The sequence below is a fragment of the Glycine max genome, chromosome 2 (assembly GCF_000004515.6).
Source record: "Glycine max cultivar Williams 82 chromosome 2, Glycine_max_v4.0, whole genome shotgun sequence".
NCBI lineage: Eukaryota > Viridiplantae > Streptophyta > Magnoliopsida > Fabales > Fabaceae > Glycine > Glycine max.
The window spans coordinates 36,449,914-36,462,779 of NC_016089.4; positions in this window are offsets into that span (position 1 = coordinate 36,449,914).

The following is a 12,866-nucleotide window of genomic DNA, read 5'->3' on the forward strand; positions in this document are numbered from 1 at the left end:
CCATAATTAATTAATATGATTAATTTTTACTTGATCACCATTGATGCAGATGTTGGTGCTGGTGAGCATGTTAGTGCTGGAGAGCAGAGAGATGCTGGAGAGCAGAGGGATGCTAGTGAGCAGAGGGATGCTGATGCTGGTGAGCCGAGAGATGGTGGTGAGCAGAGGAGAGGGATACTGATGCTGGTGAGCAAAGAGATGGTAGTGAGCAGAGGGATGCTGATGCTAGTGAGCAGAGAGATGCCGGTGGTGAAGAGAGAGATGTTGCTGATAGTAAGAAGGAAAAGGAAGTTGACAGTGATGAGTGGTTTATAAATTTCTCTTGTATGATGAATGAAGTTGAAGCTAAAGTTGAGACAGATGGTTATCATTCAGAGGAGCTTAATATCCCCATTAGTAGTGATGATGAAGATGAGGATGTTGAAGTTTATCCTCAATATAGTCAAAGTAGTGGAGTTGGTGAACAAAAGTTGGAATTAGGGATGGAGTTTGGTACTCTAGATGAATTTAAATCTGCCTTGAGGGAGTATAGCATATTGATGGACAGGGAGTTCAAGTGGAAGAAGAATGATAAACAGAGGGCTAGAGCAAAATGCAAGAAGGCATTTTGTGATTGGGAAATCTACTGTGCAAAGAATGAAGTTAGAAACTATTTTCAGATAAAGACATTTAAGTATAACCATAATTGTTGTAGAGAAGTGAACAACAAACAAGCAAATAGATAGTGGGTGGTCAGTAAACTTGAGGGCAAACTCAGAATGCAGCCAACCCTTAAATGTGTTGAAGCTTTGGAATATTTCAAGCAAGAGTTTGGAGTGCACATTGAAGTTACAAAGATGTGGAGAGCCATGAAAGAAGCAAAGAAACTAGTGGAAGGGAATGAGAGGAAACAATATGCCAAAGTATTTGATTATGCATATGAATTGTTGAGGAGCAATCCTGGATCAACAGTTAAGATCAACACAGTGTGTTGAAGCTTTACAGGAAGTCATGCCTGGTGCACCTCATAGATTCTGTGTGTTGCATCTTTGGAAAAATTTTACAAAGCAATGGAAAAGCAAGGAACTTAAAGGAATTGTGTGGCAATGTGCAAAATCCACTACTGTTGCTGAGTTTGAAGGCCATATGGCCCATTTGAAGACAATCAACTGCCAGGCTTGGGAGTATTTGAATAAATGGCCCAAACAAGCATGGACAAAAGCCCACTTTAGTACAACAACTCCCAAGGTGGACAATATATGCAACAACACTTGTGAGGTATTCAATTCCAGAATTCTGCAGTATAGATGCAAGCCTATTATTACAATGCTTGAAGAAATTAGAAGTTATATCATGAGAACCATGGCTGCCCGCAAGGTTAAACTTTCTGGAAAGTCTGGACCGTTATGTCCAGTGTAGTATAAAAGACTAGAAAAAAAATTTCATTTTGCTAATCAATGGACTCCCATTTGGTGTGGTAATAACATGGGCCTGAGATATGAGGTCCACATGTGGGGGAATAAGGTTGAGGTCAATTTAGCTGAATGGACATGCACTTGTGGAGTATGGCAACTAACAGGTTGTGTTCTTTATAGTTTTTTTTTTTCATTCCTAACCTACATGTGTGCTGATTTTACAACTTTGATGTAGGGATGCCATGTCGACATGCCATTGCAACAATAACTCACAAAGGAGGGAAGCCTGAGGACATGTGTCATGAGTGGCTATCAATAGAAGCTTATAATAAGACATACCAGCATTTTATTGAACCAGTCCAAGGACCACAATATTGGCCCCAGACACAGTATACATACCTTGTTCCACCACAAAAAAGGGTCCAAAGAGGAAGGCCAAAGAAAAATAGAAGGATATCTATAGATGAGGACAATGTCACAGGACATAAGCTAAAGAGGAAATTGGCTGAGTTTACATGTGGAAGGTGTGGCCAAACCAATCATAACATTAGAAGCTGTAAAAATATTGGAGTTCCTGTTAGGCCAAAGAAATATGTTGCACCATCAACTTCAAATGAGGATGATCACCTATTATCTCAAGATGAACAAGCTTTGAATGAGGCTGAAGAAGCTGCTGCTCATGTTCAACAAGATCCGGTGGAGATTAATTTATCTCAGCCTCATTTGTCACAAGATAGTGACATGGAGTTGATGGTAAATATTTGTCACAACAAAGTAGTTTTATCTCAACCTAATTTGTTGCAGCACTCCATTTTTTATATATTACAATTATTCATGTTTGGCATTTGCATGTAGGTCCCTGCAACTATTGTTCCACCAATAGCAAGGAATAAGCTAACCATAACAAGAGCCAAACAAAGTAAGGTTGCTGATAAAGATGATGCAGTATAAAGAAAACTGAAGACCCATTTTTTGTTGCATTTTGAAGGTTGCTGAGTTTGAAGGTTGCTGATGAAGAAAACTGAAGAAGCATTTTTTGTTGCATTTTGATATTAGGATGTGTAGTTGTATATTTTGAAAGCTTCACTGGCATGTGAAATGATGTAAACATTATGGCCTACTAAAAAATTGCTTCTAACTACCATGCTTTGGGATGTCAAACATTATGTGAAATTGATTTAATGTCATGTTTCTTCTCTTTCTTTTATAAATTATACACTGTGTTGGATTTGGAGTTGGAGTAGGACCACCTAGTTTAGTGCTACTTCAATAACTTCAAAAAGTTATACAACAACAAATTATATCTAATAAATTGCAAATTTCAGCAACAAATTTCACCAAAACATTATATTTAATTGAAATGGGTAATTGACAGTAGCAACAAATTACTTCCTACTACAAATTCTTCAGCAAAACAACAATTACAATATCAAAAGATGCTATTACACATTTTACCTAAAATACATTCCCCCTAAAACTAACATTACAATTAAAAATGAAAAACCTAACAACACAATGTTTGTTAAATTTCTCATTTTCTTCTGCAAAGCTTCAATTTGTAGCCTCAAATCAGCTACTACCATTGTTTCTCTTGAGACAGAAGACGAATTAGAAATTTGGTTTTCTTCTTCAACCCATTGAAATAATTGACAGTTATCTGGGTCTGTTTAGGGTAATGCACAAGTATAGAATAACCTTCTTGGGTTCCTCCGTGTTCTTGCAGTTCGAATAGCTGCACGTCTTCCATGGTGGCATTGCCGAATGAAACTACCAGAAAATGCACAACAACTGCCACTTGCAGACATGGAGAAATCAAGTGAACAAGCAGAAGCAACTGAGCCTCAGAGTAGAAGAAGAAGAAGCAACTCAGCGTGGGAAACCAGCAGCTTCATAAACCCTAATTTATTTGGGGAAGAAGAAGAAGCAACCTTGCGTGAGAGAGAATTTATAGATGCAGACCTCAGTGCCACATTGGACAGTCTATGATGTCACACAAATTAAAACTATCGACAATACAATTGGTGACAAATGGACTATGAATGGCCTTATTACCAAGTGTGTTGCCGAGGAAGAGAAACTCATGAAAGAAAAGAGTGACATAGCCCTGTTATCAGTCCATAACAAACCCATTTTTTGCAAGGGACATTGGAAAAATACAAAGAATGCATCCAATGCTTCTCATAGATATCAAGGTTCGGGGAAACCAGGTAAGGGTTAGCACCAGGATGTAAGAGGTCTTAGGCCAATTATCTTTAAGAAATGTATTTGGTGCTTTTGGTGTAAGGAGAAAGGGCATAAAAAAATCTGATTGTGGAAAGTTCAAGGTTTGGCTAGAGAATAAGCAGAAATCAGGAGGTAATAACTTAGCTTTTGTCTGTCTTGAGTCTAATCTAGTTGATATTCCTATAGATTCTAGGGAAATGGTTGAGAGATTAACAAAGACATGTATTATACCTTCCATGGATTTTGATGACTTGGGTACTTGTGTGGATTGTATAAGGGGAAAGTTTACTGAAACCAAAATGAAAGGCGAAACTAGAAGTTCATATCTCTAGAGATCATTCGTACATAGATTAATGGTCCCTTAACTTCTATAATTTGTGGTAACAAATTTTTCATTACATTCATTGATGATTTTTCCCAATATGACTATCTTTACTTGATTAAAGAAAAATCTGAAGCACTTGAAAAGTTCAAAAATTTTAAAACTGAAGTGGAAAAATAATTGGGAAAAATCATCAAGATTGTAATGTCTGATCGTGGTGGAGAGTATTGTGGAATAGTTTCACAATACACTATGCCTGAGACTCATGAACAAAATGGTGTAGTCAAAAGACATACGAAAACACTTAAAGATATGATTAGAAGCATGATGAATAGATGTAACTTGCCAGAATTTTGGTGGGAAAAAGCCTTGAAAACAACCCTTTACATCCTAAATAGAATTCCTAGTAAATTCATTCCCAAAACTCCTTTTGAACTTTGGACAGGAAGAAAACCTAGCCTGGACCATCTTTGAGTCTGGGGTTGCCCAACTGAGGTGAAAATTTATAATCCTTTGCAAAAAAAGACAAACCTTAAGAAAAGTCATTATTTTTTCATTAGATATGTAGATTGTGCTAAAGGACAAAATTGTAGAGTCCATGAATGGTAAGTTTTTGGAGCTTGATGTGGTGGACCTTGTTGTTCCATATGATGATATTGATGTCGAGCCATGTAAGACTATTTCTTTGCTATTACTTGTCCAATTGCTAGTGTTTTGAATGTTGTTTCGATTGAGGCTGGGATTCATATCCTCTCAACTGAGACTAGGGTCCCAATTGTTCCAGTTGAGACCAAAATTGTGATGGGAGATATAGTTGACTTTCAAACAAATGATATGCTTGATCCTCATATGATGAATGAGAATGCACAACCAGTTGAGCAGATTCCATAGGTTTCTCTAAGGAGGTCAACTAGAGAGAGGAGACCAGCTATTGGTGATGACTTTCAAGTCTATCTTAGCGAGGATGCATATGACATTGGAGTCATTGTTGATCGAAAGAGTTATCATGAAGTTGTTTCTTGCCCTCAATTAGAAATATGGAAGCATACAATGAACGAAGAGATGCAATCTATCTCAGTTAATGGCATATAGGAGCTAGCTGAGTTGCTTGAGAATTGTAAGGCAATCGGTTGTAAATGAATCTTCAAGATAAATAAAGACTCAAATGATAACACTGAAAGACTTAAGGTTTGACTAGTGGCAAAAGGTTTTACGCAGAATGAGGATGTTGACTTTAAAGAGACTTCTTCCCCTACATCGACAAAGGATTCTTTTATAATCATTATGGCCCTCGTAGCTCATTTTGATTTGAAGTTGCACCAAATGGATGTGAAGACAACTTTTTTGAATGGTGATTTGAGTGAGACAATATACATGCAACAACATGAAGGTTTTTGTATTAGTGGTAATGAGGACTTGTTATGTAAACTAAGGAGGTCGATTTATGGCTTCAAACAAGCTTCTAGGCAGTGGTACCTGAAATTTGATGAATTGGTGACTTCCATGTGATTTGAGGAGAATAAGGTTGAACATACATATACTTCAAGGTCAGTGGGAGAAAATTTATCTTCCTTGTGCTATATATGGATGATATATTGTTGGCTTCTAATGACCTTGGCATGCTACATGAGACAAAGTATACACTAAAGAGATCTTTTGACATAAAGGATCTTGGTGAAGCCTTTTTTGTGTTGGGGATTGAGATTCACAGAGATAGATGTCACCATACACTCAGGTTATCTCAAAAGGCTTACATTGATAGAGTCTTAAAGAGACTCAATATGTAGAATTATAAACCTGGAGATGTTCCACTTGTTAAAGGTGACAAATTCAACAAAGGACCAATGCCCTAAGAATGAGATTAAGCGACTAGAGATGAACGACATACCTTTTGGGAGTGCTCTGGATTGCCTCATGTATGCACTAGACCCAATATTGCTTTCATAGTTGGTGTTCTTAGTAGATACCAATCGAACCTTGTGAATGATCGTTGGATAGCTACTAAGAAGGTGATGAGGTACTTGCAGAAGACTAAGGAGTATATGCTTGTGTATAGAAGAGTTGACAACTTGTAGGTTGTAGGGTACACAAATTCAGATCTTGGTGGGTGCCCTAATGATAGGAGATCAACTTCTGGATACATCTTTATGATGATTAGGGGTGCGATATCCTGGAAGAGTAAAAAACGAACTCTTGTTACCGCTTCTACTATGCAAGCAATGTTCATTGCTTGTTTTGCTGCTACTACTCATGCTGTTTGGTTGAGGAATCTTGTGACAGGACTTCGCATTGTGGACTCCATTGCTAGGCCACTGAAGATTTTTTGTGATAACAACGTTGTTGTATTTTAGACAAAGAATAATAAGACTTCTAGAGAATCTAAGCACTTGGAGTTGAAGTACCTGACTGTTAGAGATATTGTGAAAGATAGTTACATAGTGGTAGATCATGTGGACACAAATTCCATGTTGGTTGATCCGTTGACCAAGGGACTTAGGCCTGTTCCTTTTTTTCATGTTGTTGGATCCTTATTTTGAATTTTGGAAAATGATGTATTGATGAAATTTTACATTTTATTTGATGAATAAATGATGATATGAATTTTATTATGATACATTTTGGGTGTGTATATCAAATGTGAGATTATTAAAGCTTGGTGTCTTCAGGACTACTATGCTGGTGGTCGACATCAGAATTGGAGCTGACACATTATGATATTAAAGCTCGGTGTAGTTAGAATCATTGTGTCAGTGATTTACAAATGGATTGAAGCTGAGGCATGATGGTTTCTTGATAAACCATGTCTCTACCTTTTAAGCACTTGAGAGAAATTGAGGATTGACAAAGAAAATGACGGTATACCTTTTTAATCACATTGACACGTTATTTCTTGTTACACTCCACATTGATGACTAGTCAACAAAGTCGATAATATTTGTAACAATGGAAGGTGTTGCATCAATGAGAGATGTAATTATCGCCATGATTCAGTGTTACATGATTTTTGTTGGATGGAGTCTTAATTAGGTGTTGTATCTTGGGATCATTTGTTTTGTGGCCACAATATGTTATTAGTCTGAGAGTCGCTTTTGAAAAATATTTTAAAATTAAAAATACATAATTAATTTTGCCCAAGTGGGAGAATGTTAGAATTTTCTCATATATTCTTGTGGGTTACAATTAATTGTAATATTTGTTTTAGCCAAAACAAATTAATGTTATGATACATTTGATGATACTTAAGCCCATTAATAATGTGATTAATTGTTTATGGGATTTGGACACCTAATTTTGATTAGTGTGGGCCTAACTACTGAGCCCATATTGGGAGGTTCCTAGGGTTAATAAATAGCAAAGCTAGGTCCCCTTTGCTGTCATATTATCAATTGTTCTATAGGGTTTGCCCCGTTGAAAACTTTAGTATAAGGAGAGTGTGATCAGGTGAAAGAAGATTGACTTTTATGTTTTTGTAGGTCATACTACACACAAATCATTCTTATCTTTTTTATCATGTCTTCAACAAGTAAGTGTTATATTGGTGTTTTAAACTCATAAATTCATTTTTGGTTAATTTATTTATCTTACACTTTACTCTCCAGGTTCTATCAATAAGTTGCTTGTCATATCTAAATAACCCATAATAAGGGTGTAACTGGTTGACACCATTATTAAAGATGTTGGTCATTGATATAGAGTTAGTCTCTATCAACAAATCCTCCACCTCAGGCCTCTAAGCTTGTTCCAGTGAAGTGAGAATCCCCCACACTTCATTTGCCATGATAGTGCACTTCCCTAGCTTGCGATTGCAACCTACTTTCCAAATGGCATCCATATCATGTTGCATACCCTTATAGGAAATAGATTGCCCAAGGTTCTTAACAGAACCATCAACATCGAACTTACAGAAGCCTTGGGTAGGGGCCTCCCAACCAATAGATTGAACCCTTTTAACAATAACATTCTGGTTCCAACTTACATGATTGAAAATGTTATCATTCCTTGCATACCAAGGTTACTCCAATAACCGTTCTCCACTTCAAGGTGCTCGAGCACATATTATGCATCACCCAATCCTTAATTGGAAAATTAAAAAACCTCCTCATACTGACTCTGCAATGGCTCCCCAATGCCAACTAATTAGGCTTCACAAAATTACAATCCCACAAGATGTGAATATTTGACTCTGGAAGCAAATTACAAAGAGGACAAAGATTTGACTCTGTGATACCACACTGAAAATGTTTGAGATTGGTTTTGAGACCCCTCTTAACAATTATTTAACAAAAAGTCTTAATCCTGTGGGGACTCCTCCACTGCCACAACCTATGAACTTGATGCTTAATATCAACATGAGAAGAATGAGTTAAAGCCTTGTAAGCACTACTGACTTAAAAGACCCCATCCGAAGTCAGCTTCCACAAAGGCATATCCACTCTATAACGATCAATAGGAGTAGGATAAGCGATAATCTCATTGAGGGCCTAGTTAGTAAACTCTGCCTTAAGGTAGCCAAATCCCACTGACCATCTACAATGTAGTCAGTCATAGACTTCAAGTGATCCAAAATAGAGAGGTAAGGAGAATGATCCAAGATTTTGGTCCTTAAAGGAAGCCAAATGTTAGTCTAAAATCTAATGTAGGACCCATCCCTAATAACTCAACACACATTCTCTACCACATCCTGCCAAACAGAAACCCCTCTCCAGGTATTGGAAGCATTCAATGTAGCAATAACATCAAGGATGATAGAAGAGCCACATTTATATTTTGCACGCATGGCTTGAACCCATAAATATTGAGGTTTAGATATAAGCTCCCAAGCAATCTTCATCATAAAAGTTTTGTTAAACATGTGAAGCCTCTTGAAACAAAACCCCCATCACTATTAGATTTACACAACTGCTCCCAAGCCATAGTTTGCCATCCTCCACCATTATCATTTGAAATGAACCTTTTTTTTGAATCTACTCAAGGGAATCACAAAGGCCTTTGGGAATAAGGGTTGACTGCATTGTGTACATCAGAAATGCTTGAATAATAGAATGAGCCAACGTGACTTATCATGCAAAAGCTAGCTAGCTAGCCTTACAAGACAATAGTCGTTGTTGAGCCTTATTAATAATATGATGGTAGTGAGACTTCTTCTTCCTATAATGTAGGAGAGGTATCCCAAAATAATTTCCATGGTCCACAGTTATCTGGAACCCTACAACCTGAAGAATGAAAGAGATAACAATGTGGTTAACACCCTTAGAAAAGATTACCATGGTCTTCTCTTTATTGGCTATAATACTTGTTGCATTTCTAAAAAGATTCAAGCATCCACTATAACTTCCATATGCCAAGAATTATCTTTGGCGAACAAAATAAGATTATCCTAAAAAAACAAGTGAGATACTAGGACCTTCCCTGGACATTTTGATAGGACACCAACTCCCTTCATCTACCCTCAAAAGGATAAGTTGAGATAATTGCTCAATACATAAGACAAAAATATACGACGATAGTAGGTCCCATTGATGGAGACCTTGTTGGATGAAAAAGGTCCCTGAACAAAATTGTCTCCATCAAGAGGTGGATGAATCGAATGCTCCACCAATATATCGACACACGTCTATTTGGCCTTCACATGAAGGAGGCTATGCATTAGAAAGAACACTTGAACAAGTTAAACTCTTTTCTTTTGGAGCTTCATGACATTGATGTCAAATTAGAAGATGAAGATATCACAATGATTTTGTTAGCCTCTCTCTCCTTCATATGAGAACTTTGTGAGTTCTTTAAGTGTTGGAAATGATTGTATCACACTTGAGGAAGTTAAGTCCAGTCTTTATTCAAGAGAGCTTCGACACAAAGCATCTGGAAATAGTGATGAAGTTGTTGCCTCTGGATTAACAATAACCAATTATGAAAAAGGACAAAAAAAAGAAGAAAATCATAGGAAATAAGAAGGGCAAGGTTGACCCAAAGGATATTTGTAATTACTACAAGAAACTTGGTTATTGGAAGAAAGATTGTCCCAAGAAAATAAAGAGAATTTATTGTAGCCACTAATCATAATGAATCTTCATTGGAAATTGATTTGGTACTTTCTGTTGTTGATCAACAAAAACACCACTCTAAGAAGTTGATAATGGACTTCGGTTGTTCTTATCATATATGTCCACACAGAAGTTGGTTCGTGACCTATGAGAAGAAATCTAGTCGTAATGTTCTGATGGATAACAATGACCCTTGCAAGACTATTGGGATAGGTTCTATGCAAATCAAAATGGATGATGGAATTGTTAGAACCTTAACTAACATTCATTATGTTCCAAAGCTTATGAAAAATCTAGTCTTTTTGGGTGCCATGGGTTCAAAAGGTTTTACCTGTTGTGTTGAAGGTGGAGTGGTGCAAATCAAAGGGAAAGAGAAGTATGTAGTAATGCAGGGAACCAAGCAAGAAAATCTCTATATCCTTCAAGGTTCCATTGTGACATGTTCAGTCTCAACTATTTCACAAGCTGAAAGTCATGTGTCCAATAATAATTCTCTGTGGCACATGTGTCTTGGTCACATGAGGGAAAAAGGGAATGGAAATTTCGGCAAGCAAGGGTTACATGGAAATCACAAGGTGGAACATCTTCAGTTTTGTGAGCACTGTGTCTATGAGAAGCAACATAAGGTGAAATTCCCAAAGGTAGTGCACACTATAAAGGCCACATTGGATTGCATCCTATATGATTGTTGGGGGCCTTCTAGAGTTCCATCCTTGGGAAGAGCTAAGTACTTTCTATCAATCATCGACAATTACTCAAGATGACATGGGTATTCATGATGAAGAAGAAATAAAAAAAACCTTTAAATTCTTCAAGCATTGGACGATTCTCATGTAGAACCAAACATGAAAGAAAGTAAAGCATCTTTGGACTAAGAATGGCTTGAAATTCTATTATGAAGAATTCAATGAATTTTTTAAGGATGAAGGCATTGCTAGACAACACACTATTCGAAGCACTCCCCAAAAAAATAGAGTAGCTAAAATAATGAACAAGACCTTATTGGAAAAGGTCAGGTGCATGTTATCTAATTTAGGGTTGAATAAAAGTTTTTGGGCAGAGACGATTAGCACAACATGCTACTTGGTGAATTGTTCTCCATCCATAACCATAAATTTCAAGACCCTTATTGAGGTATGGTCTAACAAACATGCTAATTTGTAAATATTGAAGGTGTTTGGATGTACAACGTACTATCATGTAAATGAAGGTAAAGTAGAGCCTAGTGCTAGGAAGGGTGTTTTTGTGGGCTATGGAAATGGTGTCAAAGGGTTCGGAATCTAGTTTCCTTTAGAAAGAAAGGTTTGTTGAATCCATATCCCTGGTTTTAATTATGACAAACCATTAGTAATGTAAATCAAAAGGAAGATGGAATTAAGTGATGGCAAACATTTCTGCTTAAGTGTTTTAGTGTTTATTCTCTTAAGAAGCATATGTGTACTTTCATTCTGAGGCACTTAGAATGATGCTCAAAAAGGTTTAAAGAGCTTCTATCAGAATTAAGAACTCAAAAGATCTTTTGAAGCCCATCAAAATGATGAAGTTTAATTCCCTTTGAGTACTTAATTCTTGGAAAGATACTGAATAATAGTGCCTTACATAGAAGTTCATCAAAGGCTACATGAAGAACATCATGGTTCAAAATGAAGCTAGGTAGAGCTTGCATTAGAGTGATGAAGACTCTGACTCTAAATTTCTGAACTTTAGAATGATTTAGAAATACTTAGAATGCATCACTGTAGGCACATCAGAAAGGAAGAACCAGTTGCATAAGAAGATGCAACATTGAATGAATGAAGAAGTTGTCCATGAGGAACACTAATGAAAAGCATCAAAATGAAAGACTGAAGAATACTATTCAGTTGGGCAGAATGCTTGATGTAATCCTCCCTAGGAAGGGACTAGTCACCAGAGCCATGAGCAAAAGGCTCCAAGGGGATTGGGCTAGAACTAGTGAAGAAGGCACTAGGGTTCTCATGAACCTCAGGGTGGATTTCTGAGCCCATTAGCCAAGGTTAGGTCCACTTTTCTTTGTAAATATTAGAATAGGTTTTCTTTCTTTTGGGCCTTTAACTTTGGTCATTTTAGGTTTGTAAGGTACCCTACAAATTAAGGGCACACTACCCTACAAGTTAAGGGTACCCTAGTAGTATAGTTTTAACCTTGTATTTCAGGGCATTTTGAGTAATCTTTGTAGTGGGGACTTTTTTGTATTTTCATGTATTTTGGCATGGGGTGAGCTTAACTATTGGAAGGGTGTGTGTAGCTAACCTCTAGCTTCTCAAGGAAGCTTTCTTCTTTGCTTCCCAAGGAAGCTTCCCACGTGCTAGAGTCACACCTTCCATGCTTGTGGCATCGAAAGGGAATATGCTAAGATGCCTTTGACATATTCTTGAAATATTCCTTTTAGATTCACATGAAATGAAAATAGAAACATGTCTAACACTTGTCACAGCTTTGATGAATGAGAAACTTGTGAGAGACACTTCAAAGTTCAACTTCTCTCCCTATTCTCCTTCAATTTCCACGCCACACAAACATACACACTCTCTTTCTCTCATTCTTCCTCTATTGAAGCTTCCTCTCTAAGCTTCTTATCCAAGACACTCTCTTGGTGGCGAAACTTCTCCTTCCATGGCTTATTCTCTAGTGAATGGCGCCTCCTCTCACCTCTTCTCCTTTATCTTTTGCTGCAACTCCATGGCTGAAAATCACCATTGAAGGACCTTATTAAAGCTCAAAGATCCAGCCTCCATAGAAGCTTCTCAAGCAAGCTTCCATCAACACTAACACACCAGCAACTAAACTTCCACTAGACCTTTCTAAAGTACTTAACTTCAGAATGCTTTGAGCTGTGAAGAAGTGTTAAGAATGATGAAGCTACGC